This window comes from Pleurodeles waltl, chromosome 8 (genome assembly GCF_031143425.1).
Source record: "Pleurodeles waltl isolate 20211129_DDA chromosome 8, aPleWal1.hap1.20221129, whole genome shotgun sequence".
NCBI lineage: Eukaryota > Metazoa > Chordata > Amphibia > Caudata > Salamandridae > Pleurodeles > Pleurodeles waltl.
Window position 1 is genome coordinate 436491069 of NC_090447.1, and position 17242 is coordinate 436508310.

Genomic DNA, 17242 nt, shown 5'->3' on the forward strand with positions numbered 1-17242 from the left:
ACATAGCAATGCAATCTTGTCAAGGCAATTGCAAAGCAACACACATCACATTTGCTGTGCACTCTCACTTCAACATTTTTAAGAGAACATATTCAGCTATGACTTAATTGCAAAGGGCATGAGGATTCAGATATATTTTTTTTTTTTTAATTAAATTTATAACATATAGCAACATACAAAACACAAAAAGAATTCCCCTCGTCTTAGTAATAAGTCAAATAACGCCGCGGTCCCGATCAGCCACAGCGTTGCCCCAGACAGCAAGAAGAAATAAATCAACATGTCTCTCAGTAAGCATCAATATTGAGGGGCATGTCTCAGAGCCTCCTCACAGGCCAGCGAACAGCAAAGTCTTTAACGCCAGCATGAAGGCAAGCCTTATTCAGCAGAGGACTGTAGGAGGCTGGACTGGCTTGTAGTGAGTACCCAGGGGTACTTGCACCTTGCACCAGGCCCAGTTATCCCTTATTAGTGTATAGGGTGTCTAGCAGCTTAGGCTGATAGATAATGGTAGCTTAGCAGAGCAGCTTAGGCTGAACTAGGAGACGTGTGAAGCTACTACAGTACCACTTAGTGTCATATGCACAATATCATAAGAAAACACAATACACAGTTATACTAAAAATAAAGGTACTTTATTTTTATGACAATATGCCAAAGTATCTTAGAGTGTACCCTCAGTGAGAGGATAGGAAATATACACAAGATATATATACACAATAGCAAAAATATGCAGTATAGTCTTAGAAAACAGTGCAAACAATGTATAGTTACAATAGGATGCAATGGGGAAACATAGGGATAGGGGCAACACAAACCATATACTCCAAAAGTGGAATGCCAACCACGAATGGACCCCAAACCTATGTGACCTTGTAGAGGGTCGCTGGGACTATTAGAAAATAGTGAGAGTTAGAAAAATAACCCTCCCCAAGACCCTGAAAAGTGAGTGCAAAGTGCACTAAAGTTCCCCCAAGGACAAAGAAGTTGTGTTAGAGGAATAATGCAGGAAAGACACAAACCAGCAATGCAACAACTGTGGATTTCCAATCTAGGGTACCTGTGGAACAAGGGGACCAAGTCCAAAAGTCACAAGCAAGTCGGAGATGGGCAGATGCCCAGGAAATGCCAGCTGCGGGTGCAAAGAAGCTTCTACTGGACAGAAGAAGCTGAGGTTTCTGCAGGAACGAAAAGGGCTAGAGACTTCCCCTTTGGTGGACGGATCCCTCTCGCCTTGGAGAGTCGTGCAGAAGTGTTTTCCCGCCGGAAGGACGCCAACAAGCCTTGCTAGTCGCAAATCGTGCGTTTGGCGTTTTTGGACGCTGCTGGGGCCCAGGAGGGACCAGGAGGTCGCAAATTGGACCTGAAGAGAGAGGGGACGTCGAGCAAGACAAAGAGCCCTCACTGAAGCAGGTAGCACCCGGAGAAGTGCCAGAAACAGGCACTACGAGGATGCGTGAAACGGTGCTCGCCGAAGTTGCACAAAGGAGTCCCACGTCGCCGGAGACCAACTTAGAAAGTCGTGCAATGCAGGGTAGAGTGCCGTGGACCCAGGCTTGGCTGTGCACAAAGGATTTCCGCCAGAAGTGCACAGGGGCCGGAGTAGCTGCAAAGTCGCGGTTCCCAGCAATGCAGCCCAGCGAGGTGAGGCAAGGACTTACCTCCACCAAACTTGAGCTGAAGAGTCACTGGACTGTGGGGGTCACTTGGACAGAGTCGCTGGATTCGAGGGACCTCGCTCGTCGTGCTGAGAGGAGACCCAAGGGACCGGTAATGCAGCTTTTTGGTGCCTGCGGTTGCAGGGGGAAGATTCCGTCGACCCACGGGAGATTTCTTCGGAGCTTCTGGTGCAGAGAGGAGGCAGACTACCCCCACAGCATGCACAAGCAGGAAAACAGTCGAGAAGGCGGCAGGATCAGCGTTACAGAGTTGCAGTAGTCGTCTTTGCTACTATGTTGCAGGTTTGCAGGCTTCCAGCGCGGTCAGCAGTCGATTCCTTATCAGAAGGTGAAGAGAGAGATGCAGAGGAACTCGGATGAGCTCTTGCATTCGTTATCTAAAGTTTCCCCAGAGACAGAGACCCTAAATAGCCAGAAAAGAGGGTTTGGCTACCTAGGAGAGAGGATAGGCTACTAACACCTGAAGGAGCCTATCAGCAGGAGTCTCTGACGTCACCTGGTGGCACTGGCCACTCAGAGCAGTCCAGTGTGCCAGCAGCACCTCTGTTTCCAAGATGGCAGAGGTCTGGAGCACACTGGAGGAGCTCTGGACACCTCCCAGGGGAGGTGCAGGTCAGGGGAGTGGTCACTCCCCTTTCCTTTGTCCAGTTTCGCGCCAGAGCAGGGGCTAAGGGGTCCCTGAACCGGTGTAGACTGGCTTATGCAGAATTGGGCACATCTGTGCCCAACAAAGCATTTCCAGAGGCTGGGGGAGGCTACTCCTCCCCTGCCTTCACACCATTTTCCAAAGGGAGAGGGTGTTACACCCTCTCTCAGAGGAAGTTCTTTGTTCTGCCATCCTGGGCCAGGGCTGGCTGGACCCCAGGAGGGCAGCTGCCTGTCTGAGGGGTTGGCAGCAGCAGCAGCTGCAGTGAAACCCCAGGAAGGGCAGTTTGGCAGTACCAGGGTCTGTGCTACAGACCACTGGGATCATGGGATTGTGCCAACTATGCCAGGAAGGCATAGAGGGGGCAATTCCATGATCATAGACATGTTACATGGCCATATTCGGAGTTACCATGGTGAAGCTACATATAGGTAGTGACCTATATGTAGTGCACACGTGTAATGGTGTCCCCGCACTCACAAAGTTCAGGGAATTGGCTCTGAACAATGTGGGGGCACCTTGGCTAGTGCCAGGGTGCCCTCACACTAAGTAACTTTGCACCTAACCTTTACCAGGTAAAGGTTAGACATATAGGTGACTTATAAGTTACTTAAGTGCAGTGTAAAATGGCTGTGAAATAACGTGGACGTTATTTCACTCAGGCTGCAGTGGCAGGCCTGTGTAAGGATTGTCAGAGCTCCCTATGGGTGGCAAAAGAAATGCTGCAGCCCATAGGGATCTCCTGGAACCCCAATACCCTGGGTACCTCAGTACCATATACTAGGGAATTATAAGGGTGTTCCAGTAAGCCAATGTAAATTGGTAAAAATGGTCACTAGCCTGTTAGTGACAATTTGGAAAGACATGAGAGAACATAACCACTGAGGTTCTGGTTAGCAGAGCCTCAGTGAGACAGTTAGTCACTACACAGGTAACACATTCAGGCACACTTATGAGCACTGGGGCCCTGGGTTACCAGGGTCCCAGTGACACATACAACTAAAACAACATATATACAGTGAAAAATGGGGGTAACATGCCAGGCAAGATGGTACTTTCCTACAAGGACACGGTAAAATATAGCAGAGGGGTGTGAATAGCAGAAAAGAAACATACTCAAGAAGGCAGGTGGAGCAACGAGCAGAGCGCACAAGTCCATCTCAACGGCATAGAATCACACCAATCCAAGGGAGATGAAGGAGTCTCACGCGTGGGCATCACCAATCACATTGCTTACGTACTTCGGGTGGCCAGGTATTCATTTAACGGGGCCCAGATATCCTTAGGTCGAGACCCCTCAGGCATGAGATCCCAATAGACCACCAACTGGTCATGACAGAAGGCGACATCACGCAACCATTCAGATTTACGAGGAGCCCTCTTCCTGCCCCAGCACATGGCAACTCTACGCTTAGCTAGCAGCATAAGCAGACCCACCAGGCGTCGATGCGGCCCCTGAATCCCATCCACCCATCCAAGCAACCCAACCATAGGGGAAAAGGGCAGGTCCAGGTAAACCATTTCGGTGACCATTTGCCAGACTTCCACCCAGAAATCGTGGACTTCCGCACATTCCCACGCCAGATGAAAGAAGCCAGCATCCGAAGCCCGGCAACGAGCGCAGCATGCATCCGAACGCAGGCCCATGGAGTGGAGCCCCTTAGGTGTATAATACAGTCGGTGCAGAAACTTAAAGTGCAGCAATCGCAACCTATAGTACGGGGACAACGCTCTCATATGCGCACAGCACCCACGCCACATTGCCTCAGTAATGGGCTCTCCGATATCCCCCTCCCAGGCCACTCTGGAGGACTCCCAAGAGCCATCTCTCTGCTCTTGCATACAGTTATACAGCTTAGTAACCAGCCTGCTCGGGGACCGCGCACCACAAAGCACCTCCAGAGCCCGAAACTCCGAAAGGGTTCCAGCCAGACCAAAGAATCGATCTTGTACCAAAGCACGAACCCGAAGAGCATAAAAACGCTGCAGCGCCGTACCCTCGCAACCAGCCAGGGCCTCATCAACATCAAGCAGCCGACCGTCCACCAGCTAGTCCCGTAGTTCAGTCAAGCCAGCATCCTGAAGGAAACTGCGCACCCCGCCATCCCGGAACATCCTAATGTCCGCGATCGCCATCACTGGCAGCGAAGGAGCGTAAGGAACAGTAACCCCAGAGCGCTGCATCAATGCCCCCCACGCACTCATCGTACAAGCCACTGTATCAATTCCAGCGACCCGGGACTGCACCTGACTTCCAAGCACACGCACCCAGCCATCCGGCCACACAGAGTCATTCTCAGGCGCCAGATGCGGCATGTATCGAATCGGATTCAGCCAATAGTACGCAAAATGCGCCTGTGCACAGTAGTAATAAAGCTCGAGATCCAGAGCAGCAAGCCCACCTAATTCAAACGGCAGCGTCAGTCTCTCCCGGGAGATGCGCGGCTGATGTCCCGCCCACGCCAGGCAGATTAACGCGGAGCGCAGACTGCGTAGGTAGCTCCTCGGGAGCGGAAGTGGAAGATTCACAAATAAATACAAAAACTTAGGAAGAACCGCCATCTTTGCAACGCCAATGCGCCCAATTAACGAGAGTGGCAGAGCGCGCCAAATCTCAACCCTTTCCTCCAACCACGACAATGCAGCGCCATAATTAGCCTGCCGTAACATGTCCACATCACGACTCAGCTGAATACCCAAATAACGCACCGGTCCATCCGACCAAATTAGAGGGTATCGAGAGTCAAATTGCGTCACACTGGGGGTCAAAGGCAGCACCACCGATTTCGACCAGTTAATAGTGATGCCAGAAAAGGTGCCAAAGCGCACAACCTCATCCAGTAAAATATCAAAATTCTGACCAGGGTTCCGCACATACAATGCTATGTCATCAGCATATAAGGATATCAAGACAGGTCTCTGTCGGAACTGCAAGCCTCTGTCATTATATTTCTGTAGCAGCCGCGCCGCCAGAGGCTCCATAGCAGCCGCAAACAGGAGGGGAGACAGCGGGCAACCCTGGCGCGTACCACGCGCAACCGGGAATGGAGCCGACACGCATCCATTAAGACACAACCTGGCGGTTGGGAGAGTATACAATAGGCGAATCCAATTCACGAAACGCACACTAAGGGCCTGATTCTAACTTTGGAGGACGGTGTTAAACCGTCCCAAAAGTGGCGGATATACCACCTACCGTATTACGAGTTCCATAGGATATAATGGACTCGTAATACGGTAGGTGGTATATCCGCCACTTTTGGGACGGTTTAACACCGTCCTCCAAAGTTAGAATCAGGCCCTAAGTCCCACCCGGCCTACGAGCGCAAACATGTAACCCCAGGCCAAGGAATCAAACGCCTTGGCAGCATCAAGAAATACCGCAGCTACATTATCTCCAGCCTCCAAAGATCCCACCAACGCTAAAAATGTACGCAAGTTATGACTTGTAGACCTACCTGGGACAAATCCTGACTGGTCCAGTAAACACCAACCGGGACAGAAGGGGCTGCAGGCGCGCCGCTATCATCTTTGCCAGAATTTTATTATCAATATTTATCATAGAGAGGGGACGGTACGAGTCACATCGAGTCGGATCCCTCCCAGGTTTTAAAACTGTTACCAACAAAGCCTCCCGGAGCGAGGCCGGCAACGACCCAGCCTCCAGAGACTCCATATACACCTCCAGCAGGCACGGGACGAGAATATCCACATATTCTTTATAGAACGCAGGGGTCAGGCCATCCACACCCAGAGATTTATCACCAGGCAAACCACGGATCGCTGCGGCTACCTCCTCGACTGTGAACGGTTCATCTAAATACGCCCTGTGTGCCTCCTCGAACCATATAAGAGCAACTTCCGCAAAGTATGTTCGCGCAGCCTCCTCACTGAGGCCCACCGGAGCTGCATAAAGCTGCATAAAATATTCGGTAAACACCTGCATGACACCATTCGATCCAGTCACCCTACTGCCACCGTCGGCAACAACCTCTGTAACATAATTGCTGGCCCAGGGCCTGCGGAGCATGCCCGCAAGTGTGCGTCCCGCTCTCTCACCCTCCCCATACCGGCGAGCATGGGCCTGCTTCCAAGAAAAGCAGACCTCTCTCATAGAGACTTCTTCATAAAGGGACACTTCACGCCGAATCTCGGCAAGCACATCGCTGGACCAGCTAGAAGCCAATGGTCTCTCCAATTCGATAAGCCTTCCCTCAATTTCTGCCATCTCCCGTCGCAGGTCCTTCACAATACTGTGTTGCTTCGAGAGACATACTCCGCGGATAACAGCCTTGAATGTCTCCCATAGGATACCCACTGACTCCACCGATCCACGATTCTCAGCGAAGAATAATTGTATCGCATCACGTACCTCCTTCCGAAATATCTCATCTCGGAGCGCACCGCTACAATGTCATCTGACGCAGCTCACTAGGTATCGCGAGCTCCAACTTGACCGGCGAGTGGTCAGATAATGTGCGGGGGAGATGATCTACCGCTCTCGTCCAGACCTCCACATCTCTAGTACCCAACCAACGGTCTATTCGGGACCAACTGCCGTGGACAAAGTTCAGACACGTACCCTCTCTCGCATCTGCATGCATCCGTCTCCACAGATCCACCAGCTCGCCACTACGCATCACAGCCGACAAGGACCTTGCCGCAGAGACATGCTGCACCCTGGCCACACTCTCGCGATCCATCCGAGCATTCAAGACGACATTAAAATCGCCACCCCAGATCACTGCTCCAGCACCCAAAGACTCCACAAGTCGTCACAACTCCAGAAAAAACTCTGGATCATCAACGTTCGGTCCATACACTGCCACGAGACGACAGGCCCTGTCTAGTAATGTACCACTCATCAAAACATATCTGCCATTTGAGTCTACGAGTACCTCTCGCGTGCGCCACTGCAACCCCTTACGGATTAAGATTGCAACTCCATGAGCCTAGCTGGAATACGTGGAGCAGAAAGCCTCACCAATCCACCCAGCTTTCAGTCTGTCCACCGAGGTCGAGGTCGCCACCAGGTGCGTCTCCTGCAGCATACAAATATCAATGTTATGTCGCTTAACATATGCAGCCACCAGTCTAGCCTTACGCCTGTCATTAAGCCCACGTACATTCCACGTCAAGCAACGAACCACCGCCGCATCATCACCTCTCATCCCCTACCACAGCCTTCCAGAACTGCACGCCCAAACTCACCTCCACCTGCCTGAAACAGAAATTATGGCCAACCAGGGCAACAATAAAGACAAACATTGTGCAATCAGGAACAGCCCAGATCCCCCCCCACCCACACAGGCCCCCCAATTGGCGGCCCCAGTCAATGTACACAAATCGAGTACATGTGGTCAGTCATTATCACTTAAAGCAGCGACCTCAGCCCCCGGCCCCCTCGACCCGGCAGCCCCCTGCTCCCTGGGCAAACGCCTAGCAAACTTGATCGCCTGCTTTGGGTCCATGAAGTACAGCACTTTTCCCTCGTGCCGCACCCTCAGTCTGGCCGGATATAATAAAGCAAATCCAACTCCAGCCTGATTCAGCAGTCGCTTGGTCGGAAGAAAAGCACGCCGCAGAGCCTGCACGCCAGGGGTGTAATCTGGAAAAAAAATTATTGCGAGTTCTTGTAAACCAGCAGCCTTCTCTCCGTCGCCAGACGAAGGACAGCATCCCGGTCTCTATAGTTCAACAGGCGTGCAATAATCGGACGTGGAGGCGTTCCCGGCGGGGGGCGGGGCCCCAGCGACCGGTGAGCCCTCTCCACCACTAGCATCCGTGAGAGCTCCAGTTCCAGCAACATGCACTCCACAAAGTCTTCCATGCGGCCCATATCAGTTGCCTCCGGGAGCCCCACAATACGGATGTTATTACGGCGAGAACGCGCCTCCAAGTCCTCGTTCTTATTCCGCATCACCTCCAGAATGCGCTCCATTTGTGCGATTTGTTCTCTATCACCCCGGCGCGCATCCTCCACCTCTGACGTGCGTGACTCCAGAAACTTAAATCGAGAATCATGATCATCAACTCGGGCTCTTATGCGATCAAGCTGTTCCGTAACATGGTCCAGCTTGGCGTCTATGCCAGCCAGGCTGGTCTTAAGCTCCAGAAACATGGACCGCACAGACACCTCAGGGCTATCCTCTCGACACTCAGCATCAGTAGATTGGGAGGCAGACACGGCACTCCTCTTCTTGCCCCCCTCAAAGGTAAGTTTCGCTTGTCGGTGTTCAGACTTGCCCATAATTCAACACAGCACGCACGGCCTCCTGACCGCGCAAGAATGTCGAAAGATATTCAGAGCAACGGGCGTCTGCCACCAGGGGCTGCACTACCAGCTACGCCGCTCGTTCCACCAGGCCCACAGAGGGACTCACCTCGGAGCAGACCAGCCCGCGCCGGCATCGCCAGACGTATCTCCGGCCTCAGATTCTACACTGGAAAAAAGGAACCGCGTTACGGCAGACAGGCAGGTCCCCGGTCAGGCCCAACACCTGCAATCTGAGGAAGTTTCACAGTTCCAGGACCCTAGTGGGTCATCTTGCGCCGGACGGCTACACCTCCACCACGCCGCCCTGCACTTCATCCAGCAATTAGCCCAAAAACTTCTACCTGACACTCCAGGCGCAATAATGTAGTTTCCCGTGTAGTCAGGCGGTCCCTCCTGGCACCGCCTCAAGAGAAGCGCAGTTAAGCTAGGCCGCGTCTCCTCCAGCCGTCTGCTCTCCCGCAGGCTCCAGTCGCCACAATCCGCAGGTCCGTCTCACCTCCGGGGACAGCCCCGAAATCTACGTCAGGTCTGCTCCCATTGCGTCTCCAGGCAGATGCAGACCAGATTGTACCGACCCAAAAGAGCAGTAAAAAAAAAAAAAAAAAAAAACAAAGGCCCGCGGGGCCCGGACAGGTCCCCCACAACCGCAGGGCCACAGGGGACACCCGGCAGCCAAGGCCACCAGGGCGGCATGGGCCAAGTCACCACCCAGCCGTCCAACAGGCCCCCGTGTACACGCTCGCTCCCGGCTATGCTCCCTCGCCGGGAGCGGCCGCCGTCCCTCTCTCCTCCCCGCTGCGAGGACACACGCGGGCTGGAAGTCGGCACTAGGCCCGCCCACGCACGCCCCGATCGCCGCGTCGGTCCGGCCGCTCCAGCGGCGCTCCGATCCTCTCCAGGGCCCCCGGGGAGGCAACACCAGGCCCACTCCCGCAGACGCCGCACACAGGATAATAAACAAAAAAAATTCGAAGAAAAGGCCCGAGGCCCGGCGGAGCCTCACTCTGTGTCGGCCATCTTGCCCGGCGGCCAGGCCACGCCCCTGGATTCAGGGTATTTTTGGTAATTCGCAATTGATGCATTGCAGACCCCGCACTGAGTGACAAAACAGATAAATAGTTTCATCGCCAACTTCTCATGGTACACTCCTTCCAGGTTTGCTTGGAGTTCCTTTGTTTTCCCCAGTAACAAGACACTACTATGTGATGTCAGAGATATGAAGCACAAATTGATCACAGGATCATGCTTTATTGGTCTGCAGTTTCAACCTTGCCCAATCACAAAGCCAGTAGCCACCCAGAGGTAACGTAGTTTTCATGGGTAACATGGACCTCTGGCATGTGTTATTCTGTCAGGCAGCAGGGCCTTTTGATGCGTTCTGGCTTCATTTCAAACACAGGTATAGGGCGAACTGCAGTTCTACACAACTCACTACTGCATTACAGTTTAGGGCACCATAATGTCTAAAGCAAGCCCCAAAACATGTATTCTATGCAGAAATACATATGCGAGATGCTCTAGGGTTTGGGAACTTCAACTTGAAATGGCCACTGAATAGCTGATTCAGAGTGAGGAGACCCACAAAAGAAAACATAATGATTGGTCTTATACACAAGGAGCACCACAAGTGAGTGAGGTGTTGGAGATCACTGGAGACCATCTGACATGTGGACACATGACTGAGAGTTGGTGCAAAGGCTTACAGTCAGATGCTAATAATCCACAGAAGAGGCACACTGACCAGACTACTCCAACAAACGTTGGACACTTGGGCAAGTGGGCTGTTTGCAGTATTGACAACCACACCTCAGCCATGGACAAACTACAACTGACTGTATGGCAAGGCACCAAGTCAGTTCAAGATGGATTCTGATACACACAAGCATATGGGGTAGTCAATGAGGCGGGTACAGAAAAGCGGTCAATGGAGAACACGCAGGATGCAATGCCAGTGGCCAATGGAGAATAATGAGCAGCTCTGGAGCAGAAAACAGATACCATAACAACAGACCTGAAAAAGCTCAGAGCTGACCAGGATAAGAGATGTGACAGGAATGCACAGACTGAACTGGCACTGGCAAAAATAAGCCCCTCATTACAGGTGCACCAAAAACAAGTGCCAGGCCTACAAGAGCGGGTCAGATATTTGGAGTACATTGCCGGAGACTCCAAGGGAGGGGATGGAGGCTTCAGAGGAACAAAGTGCAGATTATGGGTCTCCTCAAGAAGATAGATGATCCCCAATGGACTTCTACCTAGAAAAATAGTTTACCACCATTGTAAGGCAAAGACTCTGTTCCACATTTTTTTTAACAATAGAGAGGTCACAGAGTCCAAGCAATTCCTCTTCAATCCAGTCATCCAGTGTTGGCTCACCTGTTACATTATAGGGACCGTGGCAGACTTCTTCAATTGCTCACCATATCGAGCTGTTCAAAGTTGAAAACACCAAAGTACAAATGCTCCCAGGTTTCGAGGCTGTGGTCGCACAACAACACAACACATTAATTCAGGAGAGGAGATACCTTAGAACCCTATGGTTGGAATATCTGGTGTAAGAATGCTTGATGGCAAAAGTTCACACTTCTTAACAACATGGGAGGCATAAAAGAAGGTGCAGAGAAGAGGGTGATGGAGCATACAATAACTGGCTGAGCCATTAACAAGGCCCATGCCTGGGGGGGGGGGGGCATAACAGGACGAGACTCCGAAGCAGATACAATCCATCTAAAGAACAATCACCAGAAAAGCATTCAAGGATCGTGGCACTCATCCCAGATGCGCCTCCCCACGCCTCCTATGAGTAGTGCTTACATGCCTTATTAGGACCCTACAGATCACTAGCAGCTCCACCCCCTATGCTTCCGTCATACCGTTGGTTGGCCTAAGGACCCAATGGGGCATGATCAGCATGCTGGATGTGGACCCCTGGGACTGGGGGGGGGGGGAATTGGGGGTGGGGGGTGGGGCTTAGAGGATCTATTCCAGGACGAGCAGCTCACTCCCTTCCCCAGCCTGATAAAACAGTATAGACTGCAGGATGGCCAATTATCCCTCGATGTCTTACTAGTAGGGGCCATTTGAAATATTTGGGTGATCTAGGATATGGAACCGGCCACCCATGACCTCATCTAGATCTTACACACTATCAGGACAGCCAGCGACTGTTCCACTGGATTACCAGAGCCCTGCCAGACCATACCCTAATCTCCATGTGGCTCTCTAGGGGAGGTGTAAAAGGAAGAATTCAGTAGGTCCCTCCCTACATGACAGGGAATGGACCAGGGCGCTGGCATACCCTAGGAGAATCTACAGGAACGCTTGCTTCAAATTGATGAAATTCTATATATTAAATTGGGCATACCTCTCCCCACAATATATTGTCAACATCTTCCTGGGTGCCACAGGTACATGTGCCACATTTAACACCTCACTAGAGAGACTGAGCCATATACTTTGGTACTGCCCCCACATCCATCCCTTCTAGAACGTATACGGACACATCTAGAGGGAATCACTGGAATTTCAGGGGTCAGCTGGGAAGTGTGAGCCCTAGACATCGTCAAACGCCCCAGCAAAAGCAACGCAGCGACACGCTTCTTTGACCTTGCCCTCCTCCTAACCAAACATTCTATCACCCTGAAAAGGAAGCTTCCCCCAAACCCCATTTACAGAGGCTGAAGCCACAGTCAAGCACTGTGAGAAGGCCTGGGGCTTGAGACACCGCCCCATTGTCTTGAGAAGAGTTACAGTCCCAACTGCTGACTCATCCAAACTACTCAGAATCGGAGAGCCGCTCCCACCTCCCCCTAGTCTACTCCACTGGGAAGAGTCTCTACTAGCCAGGGTAGGCCCCGAGCCCCCTTCCCTGCACTGGGTCCTTGTCTGGGAGCTAGGCCTATCACCACCCAGAGGGACCACTGTAGTCCCCAGAGTAATAAGCAGACCCACCCACCCCATTTGCCCCCACCCCCTATTTTCTCCCACATCCTGTCCCCATACTGGCTCGATTACTTCACTGGTACACCCTGTTGAATGCTCAGACATAATCCACTACTCGGTCATGTCTGCCACGGATCTTCCCTCTAATGGTCTGCCCTGAAGCAATCCTTTAGCCAGGCCCCTTGGGCCACCACCAGACTCCCTTGATGGAGTCAGTATTTTGACAGGAGGGCACAATCCTCGTCCAAGATGACCCATTTCCTACAGCTAGGCTGTAGATCGTTCACCAACTCCGACACCGCAATGCCTTTTGAGATAATGTTATTTGTTTGTACTGTGCTGGATTTTTAAAAAAACAATAAAACATCTTTTAAAAACATTGAGGATAGTGGCAAACCTCACCCAGGCATCTCAGCTGAATCCGGACGCCAGAACAGACACTGCCATAGACTCAGGCAAAATAGATCCAGTTATTAAACAGGCACCAAGAGTCACACCCATGACATCGGGCACTTCAGACACATTCCCCTTATTCGAACATCTAGAATAGGGTAGATTGAGGACCAGTGCCCCCAAATCAAGACTGTAAGTAGTTTCTTCTGCCTAAAAGACGAGTGAGGGATCACATAGCAAACATTTTTAATGTCAATGAATGCCTGACAGGAAACACACTCTTCAGGTAGGAGGCCTTCAAGTTTCTTTTATTCTTTTATTAACGGCAGGTGTATAAAGAACATGCATGATGTACAAGTGATACTCTATAGGGAGCTACTTCAACTAGAGGAAGAGATGAGATGACTGGAGCACAGGCAGTGGGGAGCATATAGTCCAGAAAGGGGCTCTCCCAGTTGAGATCAGGTACACAATGCAGGTTGAACAGTTGCAACTGTTTTATTACAGGGAGTATGAGGCCAGGCAGCAGAGAGAGGGGAAGAAATCTGGGCAAATTTTAGGATGGTTGGCCTTCTACGAAGGAACCCCTCACCTATTTCACCTAAGAGGACTTTTTAGAGATTGGCTGTCAATTCTGAACATAAACGTGGAAATGTTGGGATATTATGATTAATTCTCCGCTGACTACAGAGTTGGCTGAAAAGAACAGTTAGTCTCCTATGTATGGTGCTGTAATTTATCTGGAACATCACCCTCTACAGATGGAGTAGTTTAACATCCCCATATCAATGAAGGTGCAGAAAGGAAAGACCTGATATCTGTGCGCCTGGGTGGTGCCAACGGCACAGATGACGGCACATGGGATCAAATAAAGCCACCCGACAATGCGTGTAGGGGTACTGCTCAAGCAAAAGTTTACGGATCCAGTCTGACACCTGGGAAATTCAAATTCAAATGTAAGGAATCGGGAGATAGAAGTCTCTATAAGATACTGTGTACAAATCTGGTGAATTGACGATCACCATGCATAACGGCTTTGGTCCATCTACATTGCAGTCAATATCAGGGGCTTATGCCATATCATAAATGAACATTCAGCTGTAGCGTTTAATGATATCGGTAAGAGAATGAAAAGATATGCAACTACCCTGGAAGCAATCAAGCACACAGAAGTCACACACATATTCCTCCCGGCTTGCAGGACCAGCTTTGTCTGACTTCTTCATATTTTGGAGGGGCTGCTTTTGAAGTTGTTTGAAGTGTTGTGAGCTTTTAGGATCTATGACTCTCTTCCCTTTATGTTTGTCTCGCTTGCTTATGAGATGTCATCTAAGAAAATTTGATCACATTCAAGGTGAAATTATTTCTCCCTTCTCTTCTTAATGATTTCCATGACTATTGACCCCCATGCAATCATGTCAAAAGACTGAAGAGTTGTTATTATATTACATGAATTGTCATTTTGTTTGCTCCTGCTGATGGTGGATATTATATTTGGAGTCTAGCCATCCAAACATACGTTGACGATTTTTAATCTACTCACTGCTGTTGGCAAAACAAGGAGAACATTTATTATGTCTCCTTGATGTCTGGACTTTGGGTCTACAGCAGGCGCCATGTTTTTAACTTCAGGGGACTTGATTGCTGTTTTGAGTAAAGGAGGCTGGCCTGGTTTGTAGTGGGTACCTATGGTACTAACAACTTATACCAGGTTCAGCTATCCCCTATTAGTGAAATGTAGGCAGAGCCTAGAAGCCAGGCTGTCTAGAGGTAGCTGTAGGCAGAGCAGCCAACACTGAACTAGGAGACATGCAAAGCTTTTGCAATACCACTGTAGTCACACAGTACTCACACACAAGAAAGACAATACTCAGTGTTACCAAAAATAAAGGTACTTTATTTAGTGACACAAGGCCAAAAATATCTTAGAGGCTATACTCCCTTAGGAGGTAAGTAAAACACATAAAATATACACTAACCAAAATCAGGTAAGTACACAGTCACAAAATAGTGCAAATAGTGAAAATCACCATAGGCTAGAATAGGCCTAGGGGTAACACAAATCATATACGAAAATAGTGGAATGCAAAAGTTGGTTACCACCTAGGCAAGAGTAGTGTGTAGCGGGGTGCTGGGAGTGTAAGAAAACACCAAAGGTAAGTAAACTACCCCACCCCAGAGCCCAGGAAAACAGGAGTAAAGTACAGCAAGTTTCCCCAGAACACACTAGGAGTCGTGGTAAAGGATTATGCAAAAACCAAGCAAGACTGCAAGACACCAACAATGGATTCCTGGACCTGAAGACCTGTGGAGAGAGGAGACCAAGTCCAAGAACAGATAAAGAATCCAGGAAGAACAGGAGCCCCTGCTACCCTGGATGAAGGTGCAAAAGTGGATTCTCTATTTGGAAGAAAAAGTCAGAAATGCACCAAAGAAAACAGCTGCTTGGTGTAAGAGATGTCCCATGTCGAGTCGTTGGATGCAGGCTGCTTTTCGTCGTTGGATTCCGCCAACAAGCCTTGGCTCATGCAAATGTCACGGTTAGCGGGAAAAGGCGCCACCTGGACCCAGGAGGGACCTGGGGGTCTCAACTCGGACTGAGGAGACAGAGGAGGCTCTCAGCACTTTAGACATCCCTCAGAAGAACAGGCAGCACCCACGGGAGTCCCAGGACACGGGGATAAAGGAGCTGCAGAACGCAGTCATCGCAACACAACACAAAGGGATCCCATGCCGCCGGAGAACAACTCAGGGAGCTGAGCGTCGCAGGATAGAGTGCTGGGGACCTGGGCTACACTGTGAATGATGGATTTCTGGAAGAAGCGCACAGAAGCCCTAGGAGCTGCAAAACATGTGGTGCACAGGGGTACTGTCTAGCTCGGGAAGGCAAGGCAAGCCCTTACCTCCACCAAATTTGGACAGCTGGAACTTTGGACAGTCACGATCACTTCGATCCACCACTTGTGGTCCAGGGATCATGCTCGTCGACATGAGAGGAGTCCCAGAGTACCGGTTGACCCTGAAGAGAGGTGCCTGCTGAGGAAGGGAAGTTACTCCGTCACTCCACGGGAGATTCCTTTGGTCCTTCTAGTGCAGGATGAAGACAGGCAGTCCTCAGAGCATGCACAAACTGGAAACTGTTGCATTTGCTGGCAGGAGATGGAGTTACAGTAGCCTTCTTGGATACTTTGTTGCAGTTGTAGAGTTTCTGGAGAAGTTCTTTGGTTGCAGAGGCGTCCTGCTGGAATCTTGCAAAACCGAATCTGAGGAAACACCCAGAGGAGTGCCCCTAAATATCCCTGAGAGAGAGGAGGATATGGTCACCTAACCAGGTAAGCACCTATCAGGAGGAGTCTCCGAGGTCACCTGCTGGCACTGGCCATTCAGATTCTCCCAGAGCTTCCGGACCATCCTGAAAACAAGATGGCAGAATCCAGGGACATTCTGGAGGAACACCGTTTGTGCCCCTCAAAGCATTTCCAGAGGCTCTGGGAGGATACTCCTCCCATGCCTGTAACACCTATTTCCAATGGGAGAGGGTGTAACACCTCTCTCTGAAAGGAAATGCATTGTTCTGCCGTCCTGGGACTGAGCTGCTCAAGCCCCAGGAGGGAGGAAACCTGTCTGTGAGGTGGCAGCAGCTGGGGCTGCAGTGGAAACCTCAGAGAGCTGGTTTGGCAGTACTGGGTGTCCATGGTGGAGCCCCCAGGATGTATGGAATTGGCCCCCACATACCAGAATCTGATTGGGGATACAATTTCTCAATCTTAGACACCTCACATTGCCATATTTGGAGTTACCATTGTGAAGCTAAATTTATGTATTGACATATATGTAGTGCACGCTTATAAAGGTGTCACCGCACTCACTAAGTCCGGAAAATTGGTCCTGGACGACGTGGGGGCACCTCTGCTTGTGCAGGGGTGCCCTCACACACAGTAACTTTGCACATAGCCTTCAGTAACTGAAGGCAGGTGACTTATAAGTTACCTGGTGCAGTGAAGAATGCTTGCACTATTTCACTCAGGCTGCAGTGGCAGTCCTGAAGAAGTGTTTATATGAGCTCCTTATGGGTTGCAAAAGAAACGCTGCAGCCCATAATTATCTCCTGGAACCCCAAGGTACCATATACTAGGTAATTATAAGGGGGTTCCAGTATGCCAATCTGGAGTGAAGTAAGTGGTCAATAGGCTACAGTGACAAATTTGGAAATAGAAAAAGCATAAGCACTGGAATTCTGATTAGCAGGACTCCGGGGACACAGTCAAGCATACTGACAACACAGTAAAACATACTGACATGTAG

General features: G+C 50.6%; 1 protein-coding gene across 2 annotated transcripts in view; it reads right to left on the reverse strand.

The window, feature by feature from the left end:
- UNC50 (unc-50 inner nuclear membrane RNA binding protein) overlaps positions 1–17242 on the reverse strand; it is a 210663-nt gene that overhangs the window by 123106 nt on the left and 70315 nt on the right. The gene's annotated exons all lie outside the window — the stretch shown is intronic.